The sequence below is a fragment of the Anas platyrhynchos genome, chromosome 4 (genome assembly GCF_047663525.1).
Source record: "Anas platyrhynchos isolate ZD024472 breed Pekin duck chromosome 4, IASCAAS_PekinDuck_T2T, whole genome shotgun sequence".
Lineage (NCBI taxonomy): Eukaryota > Metazoa > Chordata > Aves > Anseriformes > Anatidae > Anas > Anas platyrhynchos.
The window spans coordinates 32,346,214-32,366,798 of NC_092590.1; the positions used below are offsets into that span (position 1 = coordinate 32,346,214).

Consider the following 20,585-nt stretch of genomic DNA (forward strand, 5'->3'; position numbering starts at 1 on the left):
TTTTCATGCAACTTCAGTGCAGATTTACCTAGACTGTGAACTGTTCCTCAGTCTCTGACCCCACTGTCTATACTTCTTATGTATTTGAGAAGGAAATAGGAATAGGAATTAGTTAGTCCATTAATAACTCCATTTCATGAATTAAAACCAGAAACAATACATCACTGGTTAGTACCTTTTGCGATTGTCCTTATGATAGTTATAATCTCATGCTACAAAATTAATTACATAGATTTTAGAAAAGACTAGATTCCAGAGGAGTTTTTCTCTATGTCCCCCCCCCCCCCCATTTCTTCCCCCCCCCCCCCCCCTTTTTTTTTGGACTCTCCATATTATCATGCATAAAACCTTTCAAAAAAATCAAATATACCCTGTGTTCCTATTCAAAAAAGCAATTGTTATCTCTAAATTTGAAGACTCATATACCAGGTCATTCTTTCAGGTCAGTCTGTGCTTGGATGTTACTTTGGATACATTTATTTTTCTTTCTGCCCAATAGGACTGTTTTCCATTTGACTGTCTATTAGCATTGACATTTTCTCCCTCAGGCTTTGTTCTTGTGCTTTTAGAACTTGATTGGAAGAATTTCATGGAGTTTATGAAGCTTTTATGCCAAGGAAAATGTTCCATTTTATTTTGTAGCTATTCTGCTCCTGACATTTCATGACATTTTCTCTTCTTGTTGACAGTTTTGTATTTCCTTAATGAGTATGCTAGTCCTAGTGAAGGTCTTTAATTTGCTTTGTCCAGTCTTTACCATATCCAGCACATACAATACACTTCATTCTTGTGTTAGCTTTCCTCTCTGCTTTTTTCTGCACATTTGTTTCCTTTACAGTCTCTGCATGGAGTACCTTTTACTTTGGGCAGAATCTGAACATGTATTTGCTGCTAGCCTTTAAAAAAAAATCAAGATTGTAGCAGAACATTTTGTAGATTTTCACTTTAAAAGTGTAACTAAACAAATCTTGTAACAGTATGATGTTGGAAGTTCCTGTTGGAAAAGGTCAAATACAGCCTTTTTGTTTCTCCTCTGGCATGCCAGTTTGAGTGATTATTAATCTTTACAGAATATTTAGTGTGCTGACTAAAATCCAAGGAATTTTTTCTTTAACAGCTGCTGCAAAGGTGAGCTAGAAGAACAGACTCCTGTGCCAAAATGGATGTGATTGGACCTGCAGCTGCACTGCTAATGACAGGAAATATGGAATACTGCTGAAGAGCTTTCAAGCAGAGATATACGATGTATTTCTCAGCCACCAGAGATGAAATACCTGCCAAGATGCAAATAGCATTGTGTCTTACAATTGCAGGATCATAAACAACTGATGTTTATAGCAGCATTTTTAAAGGCTGTTAAAAGTCTGAGCACTAAACAATAAAAGTAATTGGTTAATTGCAACTCAGCTATTGAAAATTAGAAGCTTTAAGGTTAAGTTTTCCAGAGGTGATACACGCTTTCTTAATCGATTAGATTTCGGAATGACTTTGGTGGGGAGAGGGAAGATGACAGTGAATTATAGCAGTGCTAAGGAATTAGAGATGATGTTTTTTGAAAACAAAGGCTCAGCCACATGGCTATATTTTTAGTTATGTCATTTGGTTTTTAACCAATCCAGGTTTTGCAGTTTCAGATTTTCACATTCAATACAGAGCAAGTGATCACCCACTGTGTATGCCAGAAAGAGGCAAAAAATTTGAAAGGGAACTGGATTTTCCATACATTTAAAATTTTACAAAATTTTCCAATTGTAACATAGACTAAAATCAAAAATTTTCAGAGCTTTTTTCATGATACATGTGTTTTTGAGTGCAGGTGGCAAGACTGTGGTAGCTGGGGCAACTGCAGGGGTGGCCTCTGTGGGAGGAGGCCAGGTCTGCCCCCATGCTGGACACAGCCTGGTCCCATCAGCTCTGCAAGGGGTCCACCACAGGGCACAATTGAGCCCATCAGTGAAGCTGGTGATACCTCTGTGAAGACACATTTAAGAAAGGGCATAAAATGCCAGAAGGAGAAGAGGAGGGAACAAGAAGAGCAAGAAACAGCAGAGGAAACCAAGGCCACAGGAGGAGAAGGAGCTCAGGCTCCAGCTCTGTGTCAGAGTAGATGTCTCCTACAGCTTTTGGAGACCCAAGGTTGGAGCAGAAAATGTGAAGAGGAAAGAGCAGTAGAGAGAAACCACTATGTACTGACCATAATCCCAAACCCTGCAACCAGCTGGGGAAGTGGCAGAAAAGTAAGCCTGGGAATTTGAGCTTGGGAAAAGGGTAGGAGGAGGAGGAAGGGTTTTTTTTTTAAAGAATGAGTGCATGTGTGTCCCTGTTATCCAGATTAGTAATTAAATATTTATTTTAATTAGCAGTAGATTGGGTTGTTTTTCCCTCAAACTGCAAGAAAGTCAAAACACATGGCACAAATTCATGCAAAGCATGATTTCAGTGTTAGTTTTATACAGAAGTAAAACAAACATTGAGCTATTTCTCTTTTCTATATATAGAATATGTGCATTCGTTCAAACTTGGAACTGACAATCATTTCTCAAGTCTCAAATTTTCATTTGATCAGTTAACAAAACACCCTTTTCTACAGATAATCAGAATGTTTCAATTTCCTAAAATTATTTAGTAGTTACAAAGCATCTTTCCATGTTTATCATTTTGCAACTCAGATAATGAGGATTAAACCTGTAACATTTCTGGATTTATCTGTTTTACGGTATACTACAGTTCAAATCAAGTGTAACTAAATTTTAAAAAGTGTGTCTCTCTCTCCTACTGTGTTGTTGATTTACAGGCCTTAATAGGCTATTAAAGTGGATTGAGAAAGTGAGCATGTTACTCAAAAGACGGTCCCTGTTTTTTATCTCTGGTTGGGTGTTTTGTTGGTGGTGGTTTTAATCATTTCCTGTTTTCTAACATTTCCATTTCTTAACATATTTAGGGTTATTTTCTGTGTGTTCTCAATTCATGAATTGCTAATAGCTCTGAGAAAATGACAGCACCCATCTGCCTTGCACTCCTGTCTGTAACACCAGTGGCAACACTGCATGGCTATCAGCATAGAGATGTATCCCACAGTAACCCTGTTCAGATTTTGACAGAGACAACCAGCACTGAAAATTAAATACAGATTGGCTTTGATTAAAGCTACAGAGGCCAATAACATGGATATATTCTTGCTTGTGTAACTTAGTTTCCTGAGCAATAGCTTACCTTGCATGAAGCCACCAGTAACTGAGAAACTCCAGGTACCATCCCTGTCTCTTCTGCTGGTGGCCATCATTTCCAGCTTACATAAAAAAAAATATAACTCTGCAGAACTACTAAATATCCTTCTCATTCTAGCAAGGAGGCAGAACACAGAAGTGTTGAAGACTTCATATCTTGGGCCCTCCAGAACTGAAGCTGCCATTTGACAGGATGCTGAATGCATGGAGAGGTTAAAACCTCTCAGGAGTTACAGTTCTACGGTTTCACAAAGAAGTTAGAATGTTATTGTCCAAGACTGTCCCAGGTTATTTCATTGACAATTGAACTTTCATTTGCTATGGGGCAAGTTCATATATTGATGATCTGTCATATAATCCTCACATAATTTGTGCATATGGAAAATTAATGTATTCATAGCTGCAGTCATGTTACAAAATAGTTAACTATCCAAAACTCTCCTACACCTGTGACTGCCAATTTAGACCTACGCAGAAAAGCTGAATGCTTTCCTCCCCATAAACATTTCTCTATACCTTCACATACATTCCCACTCTGAAAATCATCTCTGAAATAATGCTGCTCCCAATTCTTTTACTAGTCTGTGGTAGAAAACTGCTCCTTAGATATATGATCCCATGAAGTTCAAAGACCCCAGAGATACCATGAAATGTCCAATGCTGGTATTAAAAAAATAACTGCAGTAAAAAGGGACTTTGTAGAGATGTTACGAGAAAGAATTGATGACTGGAATGTGCAATGTGCTTTATACTCTCTTTAGCTTTAACTTTGTTTCTGTTTTCTCATGGGAAGTACAAATTACATCCCTGGCTACCATTCAAGTGACATTTTGCGGATCATATAGAGCTAGATAAAAAACCTTATAAAGTGCATTTTTGGAGCAGGTTTAATTCAAGCTTGATCCATTTTAAGAAATTGCATTCATTCGCTATAAATCATGATTTATAGCTCTCCCTATTAAACCTTAAGGTTTCTGCAACAGCTGCCTGTTTTTAATTGCAATGCCTTTTCCAAATGAAAGCATAACTTGCTTGTTTTCTATTAATGTATATTTAAGCTGATCGGTAATTTACCTTATTATTTTTGGTATTATCAAATAAAGGCAGACATATTGAAAAACTATCCAATATTTACATATTTATTATGTTAAGGGTGGTTCTGGAAACAATTAATCACAAGAGTTTTCACCTTAAGGTACTGCTTAAACACTTTGTGCAGCTGTTAGAATTCAATTGCCACACATAGTGGAATAAAAACCAATGATATTGTACTGAATTAATTTGTGATAAAAAACTGGTAATATTAGACTGGTTGCAATTTTAACTGTTCAGCATATAGAATTAGATTTTTCCAAAATGATTTCCAATCTGGACTAAAATTCTTTTAAGTGAAACTGGTAATTCAGAAGAATTAAAGGTTTAAATCTTCTTTGATTTAAACTTCTACTACTCTTCCACTTCATCAGTACTCACGTGGGACTCAATCATCAGTGTGCTTATACCACTGCAAGATATTACTGCACTTGTAACATCAGTTAAATTGATAGGGTTAAATGAGCTCCAAAAACAATGGATTCACACTATAAAAATAGTATAAATTTGGTACAGTTTCTCAACTCTGGAAATTTATCATTAAAGAGACAAATATCTACCAGAGAATAGCCCAGAGCTTCAACAGATTTATATTACTTAAGTGGTATAAGAAAACTCATTTCAATTTCAATTCCTGTCTAAAATCATGTATGAACTATTACAAACTTCAAGCATCAAATTTGTGCATATACATCCTCCATCTCTGTGGTATTCTTAGTAATCATCCAAAACAGCTATATCATTTTGATCAGATATGTTGGCCATTCAGACTGAACACATTCAAATAACTTTTTCTTTTGTAACACCAAATTTCATGTGAATAAAGAATAATAAAATAAATCTTATGCAAAATCATGGATTATTTTATTAATCTGGCATCTCATGGTCCAGCTAACATTACTGCAGTTAAATACAGAGAATATTAGAATATAAGAATGTCTTTGGGGTCTTAAGATGTCTGACATGCATTTTTTGGCTATAACTGTCCTAGGTAAAGCCAATACTGTTCTTTGCTTCACATCACCCTTTCCTTCCTATTAATATCTATTAGATTCTTCCTATAATGTCTGTTCGCTTAACCTAGATATTGGCACTCCACATTAGCATAAGATAATAGTAGTTTTTTTTTCTAAGCCAGATAATTTTACAGTAGCAGGTTGGTGATGACTGAGTGTGCTTAGGTTGGCAAACAGAAGTGGTGATAACTCTTAGAGGTGATGACATACTGGGAGAAGCTATGAACTAACATTTTCAGCCATCTGAGCTGCATCTAAACCAACAAAACTTATTTCAAACTCAGAAAGACTGTGAGTTTGAGAATAGCTAGTAGCTGCATCTGTAGACTGTAGAAGATCAGCTGTGTTCATTCTAGATAACACTCAACTGTGCCACTAGATAAAGAAGTATTTATATTTTATTTTTAATGATTTATTTGTTGGGAATTATTAAATGAATTTAGATTTTTTGTTTTTTACAGTGCTCAAGGGTCAGTCCTATGTATTATATATGTATGTTCTGAATATTCACACTTCAAATGTGACAAGAGTAGTCATTGCCAAAATAAAATAATAAATTTTATTACATGATTGCCAACAATAAAGGTTTTGACTTATTAGTCATTTATAAATAAAGCGAAAGATGTTAAGCTCTGATTTTATTGTATATAACCATCTATCATTAACACCTCTGACATCTATCATTAGTACCTGTGGTACTAAATGTCACAGATGCTGTAAGTGATATATTATTTTTATATTTCAGTCTAGACATATGGCTGGAAAATGAAACAGCTGTACTTGTTTGAGCAGCCTGGAGGCACTGCTTCTTAGGCAGCAAAAATTCTTATGATGGACAAGTTGAAATTTCAGGGACAGCCCTACAAACCCCTGCTGCAATAAATGTTCTTGAATTGTTCTACAACCCCAAGTAATATCACAAAAATAAAGACATGGGAATCATTTTGTGCCAGAATGAGACTTCCAACTTGCTAAGGGCTGCTTGTTGCAAGCATTTGATTAAATCAGATAAGGTTTCAAGGTAACCAAAATTAATTTGAGACCAACATATTTATATACGTACATATATATATATATATATATATAAATATATATATATATATATCATCTGAACTTGGAGATTTTATAAATGATTGAAACATTTGAAAAATTATATGCATGCACTCTCCTTGTTCCAGAAGTTCTGATATCTATTTGCTATTGTATTATATTTAAATATCTTACCCTCTGAGGTCATTGGATGAGAACACAGATCTAAGCATGTTTGACCTTAATATGACTTTTTTTCAGTCCCAGGTATGAAGAATTTAATAGCTACATTTAACATCATTCTGAGAAATTTGTGCATAAATTTAATAGGACAGAAAGGTATCTGATGTTTTTTGTGAAAAAAAAATGTTGACAAGAACCCCTACAGAGTGAGTTAGAAAGAAAAACTATAGCAGAGTAAAGGTGCTTTTTTATTGTAATGAAGCACCAACAGTGATGTAGAAAATATATGGGTTCTAAAATGTCCTTTAGGAAAATTTAATGAGAAAAACAGCAGCACTAATGCTTTGTTAAGGCTGTAACTGCATGGTGCAATGAGTGCTGGGTGAAGTAGTAAGTTTGAAATTGATTACATTGATTAAGATCAACAGTCAAAGTATTCTTATGCTATGTAAGAGAAAAAACAGGAATTTCAGAACACCAAAACCAGTTAAAATCTTGGTACAAAAGAGGAATCAATGAAGAACTTAAAAATCATTGGAGTTATAAACATCATTGCTGTAAACAGCAATGATGCAAACATCTAGATTACATATTGGATACAATGACAGAATGACTCATTATTATGGCTTTTAATGAGAAAATTATATGAAATCATACAAAATTCCCGCTACCCAACCAGGAAAAAAAAAATCCCCAAGAGTCATGTTTGACTTTCATTATTATGTAGGAATCCTGAATTATAAAGCTTCTGTGCTTGAAAGAAGTCATATCAAAATCTTTTTCTTCTAACTCATTCCTTAAGTATCAATCTCATACAGAGATGAGTAGGATGAATGTCATATGACTGGATATCTGGGGCAATCCAAAATGCAACTGCAGAAGTGCGAAAGTCACATGCATCTTTTGAAGTGCATCTTATATAGGCTATTTACGCAGTTGGGCATAGAAACCCAAACTGTTTAAGCACCCTTTTTAGTTAACCTTCCAATTTGTACAGCGAGTTCTTCATGACTAGCTAAAAAGAACTGAATATTTAGTGTTCAGTATTTGAACTGTGTATGAATAGGAAGAGAAGTCTAGAAAGGTAGTACTTGGTCTACGTATACACTTCACAGGGTCACAAGCTGCAGTGGTGAGGATATAACAAGATGAGGTAAGGCCAAGAGTCAAAGCAATGGAATGAGACACTATTAAAGTTTTAGATTATAAATGAAAAGAGAAATTACAAGAACATGATGAGGGCATAAAACAAAGAATGAAAAATAAAGGGTTAATGCTTTGATGACTTTTAGGAATACCAAATGTACATTTGTTCTACCTTAATGATACGTTAAGTAAAAACTCACAGTAGATCATGATATTCTGAATAGTGCATCTGATACTATCAAATGTATAAACTAATACAAATCAATGTAAAATGCCTATAAAGGGAGACTTCTGTATTACTTTTTTCCACCGCCATACACCAATATTTCCTCCCAGATTAATAGTTGTTATTCCTATATTGAAATAAAATCTAAAATAGGCTGCATGAGAACCAATGTGAAAAATAATTAAAGCATTACCTCTCAGTTTTCTTTGCTATTATTTTAAATACAGACATATAGTAAGAGAGAATCATTGTCTACAAGTTGCAGCAACCCCATGAAATAGCTGAATAAGTTAGAAGCACATACTTCAAAGAAGATAGAATTCCCCTGTATAAGTGTATCAGTACTCTACTACTCTATTTAAGTCATTACATTTGAGAAATATTTTCTTCTATTTGGGCTTTCAATAGAAGATTAAATCTGTAAGGTAAATTATGATGTTCTGTGGGTATTTGTGTCACTGTGTTTTCCTCCCATAATGTTCTCACATATACGCTACGATAATATGAATACATGCTAAACAACAACAAAGTCAATATGATATTATAGGATAAATGTTTCATCTGAAATTTTATATCTTTTCTTGAACATATGAAAAAGGGAAATTAAAATCCAGATGTTAAAAGTTATATTTGCCCAGCTAACTCTTAGGATGGTAATCAAAGATTAAGAAAAATCCATCTCCCTTCCATAAATTATATTTGCTACTCTTTTGTTATATGAAATTCTGTATATAGTTATAGTTCATAAGGCTGTACAAAGAAAGATATTTCTGGATCTTTATGCCGAATATTCTCATGTATATATGGTTGTACATGAACTTACATCTTATGGACAATCCATAGGTCAGCAATGGACCAGAAACAACTTTTTGATGAAAGCAGTCATTAAATATTCCAAATTGTGGACAATTAATACTAAAATTCTAATGAAAATTATAAATAATAATTAAAAATAATTCTAGACTGTTATTGTATAAGAACAAACAGTTTGGCAGAAAGAATTGTCCATCTACTAACTATTGAATACGATTTTTTCAAGAATCAAAACTAATTCATACAAATCAAAGAGTTCATGAACAGAAGAAAAGAAAATTCGTCAAATAAAAAACTTTAAAATGAACTTTTAACCCACTTATATCATCTTTCTTGATTTCATGTTTGGAAATGCAATCTAATGAAGTTTTATCATTACCACTTCGTGCTGATTAAATACCATAATCCTCTTATTTGTGCAGATCCCTAGTGTTCCCCACTTTTATTAAAAGCAGGGTTCTAATGAAGCTCATGAGGTATCACTGGGTAATTACTACTTACAGTCTGAAACGAAACTAGGTTCCAAGCCATTTGCATTTATGTGCTAAAACTAAATGATTAATGTGGATTTTCACACATTTTTAGGTTTAATTTTTCAGTCTAATGAAACCATAAATTTCAAGCTTTCAGAAATATTCCTATCTCTTATTTAATTCAATATGTAATTGAGAACATGCTTTTGCTACAGATGGAGAGTCCTTTTCAAATTTGAATTAATTTGGTGTTCTGCTGAGCTGGTAGATTAAGTACTACAGATTGCCTGATGTTCACTATGCTAAATCTTAGCTTTCAAAGTAATGAAATGAAATTTTAGAATTTCACAAAGTCAAAAATATTTTCTGCAAAAATGATAGAAATAGTTTTTGCTCACACTGTCTGCGTTGAACGATGCCTGCAAAGTGGTGACAGCTGGAACAGTCAAAAGAAAAATTCTACTACACCAAAGCAAATAAGGTCCAAGATCAGCACTGAAATTCACTATATACAATTTATTCAGGAATTAGACCTCATTTGAAAGAAGCATATATATTTAGCTCATAGTACTAACAACCCATACAAAATGATTACAAAAGTGTTATCATTAAAGTAAGGGGAAGTTTACCAAATTACTAACACCAGACTGAAGCTAGAGGCTTTTGGAAGGGAATAAAAGAATACTAAACCAAAAAGAACTTTAAAATAGCCACATATTTAACAATAAATGAAAGTCAAGTATAACTGCCTCAAAACTTGTTCAAATAATTCTGCTGCTGATAAAATTCTCAGGCAAGTGAACAACTGCCAAGATAGAAAAATACCTACTCTTTCTACATCAATATTCAGCACTGTTGAAGAATGCTGTTTTCTATGGCTCACATGGGCATTCAGCAAGTCTTCTGCTCTTGTGAGCTACAGGGAGTAAGGATATGTAATTATGTTGGCTATCTCAACTTTTACCACCAATATCTACTGAGTGTTCATGGAATTTTTGCATGAGCATGATGAGAGGTGCATGGCACATAAGTGTCCCCTGACTCATACTGTCACTACTAAAGTAATGCCCAACTCTCTACTATATCTACTATATACAGTGTGGATATAGTAGACACTATATGCAGTGTGTACAGCAGCCTAAGGGCTACTTTATCTATAACTATACAGGGATTAACTCATAAATCTTTCTGTATAGTGACATTATCCTATATTTACTCCACGAATAAGGCAATTGCTTGATATTCAAAACTATCATATTTTGTCCCTGACAGGAGACAGTAGTTATTAGGAAAATGTTACAGGGTTAATCACTAAATCCCGTTGCAAAGTCCATTAAGAAAAAGCGTCCAAAATGTTCACAGCAATAATGGTAGATAATAAGATTGCCATGGATCTAGAGTCACCCAAATTACAAATCCCTGGGATTTTCTTTTTTTTTTTTTTTTTTCTTTCCAGTCACAGGGGTATAAAATTGAGGGCAGTACTTCAGTTTTGCTCTATGATGTCTGTGACAAATTGTAATGGATTGCTGACAATCTAGTGATTCATGAACTGGAAACTCCTTCCTGTTTATATTGATGCAGACATTCCTTGAGGATTCTGCACAAAACACCTGTCTGATCACACAGTATGCAGAACATGAGACATTAGCTATCTCATAATTCTCTCTCTCTCTTTTTTTTTTTTTTTTTTTCCTTCTTCTTATTTTTTAAAGAAGTGCTAGCTTTAGAGAAGCTGCAGTATCTATTTCACTTTTTGTCACTGGAATTTAAAGACACTCTCAGCGTGTGGAAGCAGCAGACTGATAACCTCAACACTGGCGTTCTCCACAGGTCTTTGAAAGATGTGCAGCATCACATGTTATTCAAATGGTTGCTTTGCATTTATTTCACCAACCTCTTCAGATTCCCTTTTCAAAAACACCCTTACCTTCTGCAGAATTATACCTTTGAAGCACTGCTCACAGCTATGAAACCAAGAGCGTGTCAGTTGCTCCTAATCCAGAAAACACAAAGGCCCACCTGGCTTCCTATAGACAGCATGGAAAGAAATTAGCCACCTGCTGAGGATAATCCTAATGGCCCAGCTGGTGAGGAGAAAGCAATCAAGAGCAAGCCAATGGGAAATTATGAACCCATGCCTGCATCTAACTAAAGCAAGATGCTTCTGCCCATTTTGATTTCTGCCCAGAGCTTATTGAAGGTCTACACTCATTTCTTTCTTCTCTTTTATTTAAAAAGAACAATAATGTTCCTGCTCCATGATCAGTGGTTGCTGGATTCCTTCTAACCAAGGAGATATTACAGTGCTGACCTGAAACCGTATCATGAACCCCCCCCAGTCACACCTAGCAGGACTGTACCAGCAGTGCTGTGTCAAGGATTGTGTGGCTACTTCTGGTGTGTCCATCCTGTGTGGAAAACACATATTAGATAGAGTTTCTCAAGTGATAGTCATCCCACTCAGGCCAACTTCTGGACTATTGATGGGCCTAGCTTTTTAAAGCAGAGCAGTTCTGGGCCTGAAAACGAGGCAGCACTAACTGGGCTTTTTGCATATTCCATGTGAAAAAGGCAAACGTCTCATAAATGCAGGCATTAATGAGCAATTTTAGGAGGTTAGCATCTATATAAACAGCTTTTAGACATGGCACTTGGCCAGATTCCAGGCTGTCCAGAGAGGCTGAAGAATTTCTCTAATTCCCCCTTTCCTGACATTTGAGATGATGGCAAAACTGTGAATCTCTTTCTGAAGCCTCTTTGCCTCATAAAGTGTCCATAAACAATGTCATAAAGTGTTGAACTGATCAGTGTTGATATGATGAAGCAATTGTGGTCCCATATAACATCAGCAGCTTGATAACTATTTGTCCCGGAAGGTTTCCGTTGGAATTTAGATATCAGTTTTACCTTCTTAACCGTAACATGACATTTCTTTTTGTCACATGTAAGTTTTTGTGCTAACATTCCGGTTGTGTTTCACAAAAGAAAAAATCAAAGCTGCAGTCCTTTGTGAGGCACTACCAGTATTGGAAGTAACATGGCTGTGGAACTGCTACGTCAACTATCGTTATTGGGATAGTTGAACAATTTAGGGCTATACGCATTCCAAAAGTTTTGCTCTGTATATGTGGTATAGCTGACTGACTTGCATACCTCATTAAAACAATAGAAAGATCTCATTAAAGTATTTGCCTGCTTTTCACTTGTAATGCACATTGTCTACAACGCTTAAATAACAGAGCACAGTTTTTATTCTGAAACCTGTAGAGATGGAAAGGTTGCAAATAAAAGATATTTGACACCATTTCTTTACAGCTCTGAAATGGTTGAGAATGAATTTGATGTAATGGGACGACTGCTCATAATTGGTGGAGTACTTGGGCCAGAGGGACAAATTTCTGGTGAAAATACACTTCATCTAGAAACTTAAATTATGTTACTTTAACATAGGAACTCCACCACCATGTTCATATCATAACAGTCTGCCTCTGGGTTACCTATATTTCGTGGAATATATGAAAATAAAATGAAAATACTAGAAATTCAGTCTAAGACAAATTACCTTCTCTACCACTTTTGTAATAATGCACAGCACAGAAGATGACTGATAAAGTATGAATTGCACTCCTTACCCCCCACTCAGAGACACATTTGAACACTTCCTTTTATCTTTTTTATTTATCAAAGCACAAAAACACGCTATTCCTAAGGCAGGAGCTGCTACATCAGCTTTGTTGTGAGAAGTATCTCTAAACCTACTGTAAGATTAAAACAGAATCAGTAAATGGGGTTAGGATTTTGGCCAGTGATTATATCTAGATTCAAAATTCTGCAACTTCTTTCACATTCCAAGAAAAGCAAACTAAATTTGGTTTTCTGTTCCTTTCATAGTCTGATAACAAAGATCCTAAAAGGGACTGCATTAAACTTTTGTCATAAATGAAAACTTATTCTTGTTAAGACCTTAAGAATAAATAACATGCTGATGGAACTGAGAAGAGATAACACTTAAAGTAGGTTACTACAGTTTTCAGATTTCAAATATGAAATTTCTAAATTTATTAAATATTTTTTCAGCTATATAAAATCCATTGAAATTTGGGGCAGTTGTTATATCTAGAAATAAATTCATATAGACTTATTGGAAAAAAAGCGCAGTAATTAACATACTTTTCTGAATTCCCTATGCAGGCATCTGCTAGGCTTGTTCTTTGAGCTTGTGGTGACTCTGGTGGGCATGCCAATGTTATGGCAATTAGGAAAGCTGGTTTTAGGAATGTGAGTAAAGTGATATTCAATTTTCTCTTTCTTGAGATGTTGGGTAGCACTAATAAAATAAATTGGTTCATTCTTTAGATAGTGGCAAACACAGGAACATTATTTTTTTCACCTGAGTACTTATTCTTTTGCATCTTACAGAAATTCTCACTTATTTCAGGGATAATATATGTTAAAAATAGAAATTAAAAATTAAAACAGCAAACACCAGCTTAAGCTAAAAAGAGCTCTGTTAAAGAACTCATTAACAGTCGATGCAAGATTATGTCACACATGCAATGCACTGTTTCTACATCCCTTAGTGGTTTTTGATAATATAATGATTTAATTTTGATGATTTCTTTATGCTGTAAGTTATTTTTTCTAAACAGAAATTGAAATACATTATTTATTTATTTATTTAGAAAAACAAATATAAAATTACCATCTAACAAAACCACATTTTAACTTTTCAGAGAGAGGTTACCAAAATCAATAGCCTAGAACATTTTTAAAATAAATACAATTACAATGAAAGTTTATAGAGTGCTGCATATGAAATTATATTTCAACATAAAAGATTCAGAATTAAGACTCCTACACAAAGCTTTTTTTCCCCTAGGTTCAATGAGGATTTCATTTCCATCCTGGCTAGATGAGGCTTTCATAGAATCATAGAATTTTCTGAATTGGATGGAACCCACAAGGATCTTTGAGTCCAACTGCTGGCTTCCCACAGGACCATCTAAAAATCAAGCCATATGTCTGAGAACAATGTCAAAACCCTTCTTGAACTCCATCAGGCTTGGTGCCGTAACCACTTCCCTCGGGAGCCTGTTCCAGTGCCCGACCACCCTCTTGGTGAAGAACATTTCCCTAACATCCAGCCTGAACCTCACCTAACAGAACTCTATGGTGTTCCCTTGGATCTTGTTGCTGTTACCAGAGAGATCAGTGTCTTTAATTATTAGCAGGTTACCACTACAATTGTAAGCAGCCAGCTCAGATAATTTTCACTTTTTTCCTATTTGTAAACTATCTAGTTTACACAGATGAGACTATTTTAATGTCTCATTATAATGTCTCAAAATAAGATGAGAAGTAAACCTATTTATAATTCATATCCATATGACTGTAATCCATATCTCACATCAGAAGCTATTTCTGTATCTGCTAGTTCCCAATTTTAAGTGTTAGGGTTATACAAACATCTCTACAGGCATGCTAAAATTCAAAAGGTGGTTATTTATACTCAACAAAGTCGTTGAGCTCTGTCTTAGTCAATCTGAAGCCTGTGAATGTTGCAACACTACATGTACAATACCATCAAATACTACTGTTTCAAAAGCTATAAAAGCAATCAATAGCATTCACCCACCTTTTCATCAGCATAGTACTCAAAAAGCGTTTGCCAGTCATTTCTTTATAATCAGAGTACTCAGAACAGCTCTGCTTAAAAAGGATGGTGGTCCTTGTAGGGTACTCACCTTGTACCTCCTATCTTTTCCAGGCTGTGAAGCTTCTCACACCATATGGGCACTTCAAAAAAGCACGTGCTCAGGTACATACACACAAATGAAAAAGCTTGATTTGAAGAGGGCTATTACATGAATTCCTGTAGAGGGCCAACATTTAAATTAATGTTCCCTAAATTAGTATCTAAATTGTTCTCAAAATGGTGTTTTTGCATGCCAAAACCAATGTCCTAAAATATCAGTTTTAGTTTCAAACAAGAAAAATGTAGCTGTTAAGGACTAACAATTTTTTGAAAAACATGCAGCAATCGCAGAAACATTCCTCAGCTTTTATAGAGTCAAGGATGATAAATAGTGCCAGCATACAACATATTTGTCTACTGAGAAGAAGTTTGCTATTTACAAGCCATCATAAGGAAAATATTATTTTTGTAAACAATATTTGTTATAAACACCATGTAGAGCCATTAGTGACATTAAGGCCTATAAGCTCCTGAATAGGCTACTGAATAGGCTAGGTATTCAGATCTACAGAAAAACTCAGGGGAAAAAAAATACAAAAATGAACAGAAAAGATTTATGAAAAAAAAAAAAAACATCTGTGCACCCTGCCATTCCCTAAAGAGCAAACCAGCAAGAGGTACTTCTCTTCTTCTCTTTGTTTATGACTAGCCTGTTCTAGACTCATTGCTTGTACAATTTCTGCCATGCATTATATCAGACATAGATTGCTATTTACTTTTGATAAAGAGCATGGAATTATACTGTGGTTTCGTTATAAACTGCTTTTTTTTTTTTTTCCTTTTATAAGTTTAGAAAAAAAAAATATAGCAGCATACATAGCACTGAAAGTAATGCAGAGCACAAGATTTTTGTACTACATTCACATTGGTGCTACCATACTGGCTACAAGAGCATCCTTTATTCAGACCTTGATAAGTGTGCTTGTGACTAGAAGACAGAACATTACTTTATTTGAGAGATTTCATAAAGAACTGCTCCTGAATGATTTTCTAAATCTATTTCAAGGAATTTGCAAAGTTTATGCTCCTCTTCCCTCTATCCTACATTCAGAATAGCCCATACTTCATGTGTTTACCACTTATGACTGTTCAGCTTTGATGCCACTTTGCTCACTCTCTTTTCCTGAAACATGACATGCTATGGCTCAAAATGCAACTCTTCACATACTTGGGGTATTTTGACTCACAAGAGCCCAGACATAGTACAATACAAAGCAAACTAAACATTAACAAATATTGTTTTCATTGTTTGTAAAGCAACTGAAAAAAATCCACATCTACAGTAAGCAGCTACAAGTGTCTGCCTGATACCCTGCTCTTGCCTGACTGGGAGAGCTCTGGAAGTGCTTTGTAGGATATGATACAGCACTCTTATAAAGGTAAGGAACAAAAGCGAAGTAACTAAAGGCTTGATTCAAAATGCTTTGAGTCAGCAAAAAGACTTCCAGCAACTACTACTGGTTTTGTGTCCTGCCATTAGAAAGCAATCTGTACCAGACAATGTATTTTTCTAGCATTTGGAACTCTCCTGTCACAGAAACTACAGTTTAAGTAACTACTTAAGTATCTAAACTGAGATTCAAGGTTTGAAGTTTTCATTTTAATTAATTAATTAAAATGAAAGTTATATATTTTTTTTGCAATTAGCATAATTTATTGTGTTAATATTAAATGTTAATCTTGTCCTGTTACAAAAGTTTACATATGACTTACTGCTTTTGAGATAGCAGAGAATGATCGATACAGAATGGCAAAAAATCATTTCTGTGTCACATCCCATTAATTTGTTATCAATAACTGCATACAGAAAGATGAAGAGATGAGTGTAAACTGTGTCATGCATTAGGGAAAACAGAATCATATCGCTTGCCATTTTAGTGTTTGAGTTCTTCAATTACTGATTTCCTCTTGGTATTAGATTAAATAGCCAAGGAATTGTGATGGCCAGCAGCACAATACATGGGTGCTACCTGCCTTATTATCAAAGGACACACAGGGGACACAGAGGAGGTATGAGAGATATCTTGCCACTCTTGTTTTCCACTTTTTGTTTCTTTGTTCTTTGCTACTGCTAGCGATACTTATTTTATTTGTATTTACTCATGTTACGTTACAATAAAATACAGCTGTCAAAAAACATGTTGCTGGATGCTTTTATTTCTAATTCTCCTTCCCTGCATATCTGTGTGTGCTGGGAGGCATGTAGGCCAATTAGAGCACAAATAAAACAGACCACTTTCTTTCCTTTTTTTTTTTTTTTCCTTTCAGACAAAACAGTGATCCTGTTTCTGTTGTATCAATTTGTTTAAGAAACAACTGTTGTCCATTTTGAAATTTTAAAATGTCAACATTTCTAACTTCACTTTAAAGTGAACTCTACTTGTTTATTCATAGTGTGTTTTTAAAATATCAATATCTATACATATCTATATATTTAGATAAAAAAATATATATAGCTTTTTTTTTTTTTTTACCTTTGTGGCTGTGATTCCACTACAGAAGCTCTGCATTTTCTCATGCAAAGTGTCAGACATGCCTCTGGAAAAATCAGAAAGTATTTGAAGGTGTTGATTTTAGTCTATTGCATACATATAAATAAGGATAAAATGATTTTCCTAAACTATTGTAATTCAAATGCTTTAAAGTGCTACAGGCAAAAAGTAAGAGGGAACTTTTAAATCTTTAAAATTTGTTATAACTTGTATAAACCACATGTGGGAGAATTTTCCAAAAGACAGTCTGAGGTAAGCAGCATCAGTAGCAGACATTCAGGCCAGGACATTCAGAGGAAAGAAATAAATGCAACTTTCTATAGTTAATTGAGCACTTGGGCATCATTCTGCTCTTGAAATATTCTCTCAGTCCTCAATATGCTAAGGTAGAAAATGAACATTTAGTCAATGACCTTTTCAAGATCTGCTCCTGTAATATGTGCTGTTTTCACTGTTCTGTTCACAAGATCAGACAGAAAATCTTCTGATAGAACAGATTTCCTCTGGTAACGCTGATTCAACAAAGCTGAAATCTTCTGTGGGAACCAGTTTGTTTTCCAAATTTTAATGCAATACCAACTGACTCGCTTATAGCTACCAGCTTCTCTGTTCTAGAGACCGAGTACTCCAGGCTCTCAACAAGTTGTTTTGTGATATATTTGGGGAGACAGGGCTCCAAATGTTTCCCACAACCTCCACCATAAGCAGAAGTGGCAGAAAGATGTTGCAGAGTGCCCTACACATATTCATAAAGATCCCAGGCACCCAGTTTGCTTGTTAACCATAGTAGTCTGGGTAGGCACAAATGGTGAGTCTCAGAGCAGAGGAAGCTGATTTGTGAGATGTTATAATGCCCAAATAGTTGTAGATATTGAGAACATGGTAACTTCAATAGCCCCGGTTTTGTGGCAACTTTTTTATGCATAAGCTGCTGAAGGATGTGGGTTGCTGTTCTGCTTGCCCACAGCCTGGCTATGCAATGTGATGCCACTAAGAAAAGGTAGAGAATAAATGTTTGGACAATCAGAACTGAAAATCAAACCACATGTCTACATCTTCTGAATGGCTTGTACTAAAAGCTAAGAGCACAACAAAAATAGCGGCTCCAATTACATGTATGTTTAGTGAATTAGTTTTATAAGATAAGAGCTATAAAAGCTATATCAGGTGAAAATATTGTAACGAGCAAGAAAAATCACTTCAGCCAGAAAAACCTGTTTAAAGGAAGACATTGAAATTTAAAGTACAGGGAAGTGCTTGGAGAAGGTATTGACTGCAAAAGGACACAGGCAACATGAAAAGAGCCATAGCTGTATCTGCACTGTGGCTAGATGAAAGGTTCTGAATAAAAGCAGGACAGAGAGGGTGACAGTCTTGAACAAAAGCAAAAGTGTATCAGAAGCCTGCTGTGCCTATTTCTGAAAGCCAGCATTCAGGAGACAGGGTGCTATTAAGTAGTTATCTCAGCTGCAAGCGTTACTGTAAAGGTCAGTATAACTAGACATTAAGCATCCAGGGTAAAGTTCTTCTGACAAGTAATAATTAACTGGATTGTGGAGTTCATGACTGAGTAGTACCCTTTAGAAGTTATTTCCAAACAAGTCAGCTGGTCAGTGTCTTAGTGAGAAATATCCAAAGCAAGCCTTTGGTGCCAGCTTGTTTTAGATGTCCATTTCCTGGGCTAATTGGTTCTTGATGCTCTCAGGCAACCTAGTGGCCCTGCAGTTTAGGGCACAGGCCATTGTAATTCACCAGAGGTATTTCCAGTAAGCTAAAAAATTCCACATCCACAGTTGCTACTATATTTGGGAACCCCATGGAGGAAGACATTGTGTTTTTATTAAATGAGAGAAAGAGAGAGAGACAGAAACAGACAGAGAGAGAGAAAGAGAAAGAACAATCTAAAACAGTCTTCTTAACTGTAAAGATCTGTGCTTTCCACTTAGCTCTATTGTCCATCATTTCAGAAAGATACAACTAATACTCAAAGAAACATACAGTACACTTCACTAGCAGGGGATAATCCCTTTAATTATGATAGTTATATGGAAATCTGAAGTGTTTAAATTCACAGGACACATTTCACAATTTTGTCGCATTTCAGTACTTGGTTGTTGCTAAACAAGTTGATGATGAGATAAGGGACATCATCTACAGCTTCTAAGCCCAAATGGATACATCTTGAATAAAAAGCTTATCATCATTCATTATTTGTCAATTTCTCAAGACCCCTTGGCCAAGTATTCCTAGGGAGGTTAATCCAAAGCCACAGACAAGATATATATTATTATTTTCTGCTTGATTTTTAACAAAGCTTTTTGCAGTGTGTAGTGAGCAAACCCACAGGATTTTTAGGAAATAGAAGGGGATATAATTTGAGGAGCATGACAAAACCTGAGCTTGGGAGCACTTCACAGTCTGTAGAGGCATAACTGTCAAGCAAGTATGATAAATTACTTACCAGGATTGTTCTTTTTAAAAGAAAAATTCTTGATGATAAGCCTGTCCTCTCCCTCTGCATGCACATGTATGCATACACATAAATAAAACCCTATTAATTTCTAGTAGAAGGTGGCATTGAATATTTTATACTATGTATATACTGGAGCTGCACAAGTAGCTAATATACTATTTACTTACGCTTCTTCAAGGATGACAGAAAAAGTAAGAGCATGACTCAAAGAAATTTGGTAAAGTGGCATGTAGCCATATTGTGTCCTTGTGCTACCAGTCTACAAATCAGATTGATTAATCCAGTGTATACAGCTGCCCATCATTCTCATCATCATCAGTCATAGATGATAACAAGAACTCCTCTATCCCTGTTCTCCTCATCGGTGATTTGTTCAGACAGCTCCTAAGTGGCTGTATAAATATGACTGAAACAGCATATAATAACAAAATAAAATAAAGCCTAACTTGAGTACACTGGGTACAAGTTTCCTTCAAATCCATTAGTAAAATATGAATTAACATCAATATGATTTTTAGCAGGGTAAATGTTGTTGGACAATTCTACCAAGGCATACTTTATCACTTTGCACTGTTTCTGACCTGTATTTCACAAGCAAACTTGGAAAAAATCAACCCATTCCTGTCCACTATCCATGCCTGCTTTCTCTCTTGCCTG

The 20,585-nt window shown here is 35.2% G+C and overlaps 1 long non-coding RNA gene across 3 annotated transcripts in view; it reads right to left on the reverse strand.

Moving 5' to 3' along the window:
• The window catches only part of LOC106016067 (uncharacterized), a 58,965-nt gene extending 47,697 nt beyond the window's left edge, over window positions 1-11,268 (reverse strand). For all 3 annotated transcript variants that reach the window (XR_002400657.4, XR_001188498.5, XR_005265743.2), the window contains exon 1: window positions 11,136-11,268. This is a non-coding gene — a long non-coding RNA (uncharacterized lncRNA). The remainder of the gene's footprint in view (window positions 1-11,135) is intronic.
• Window positions 11,269-20,585: the final 9,317 nt, after the last annotated feature.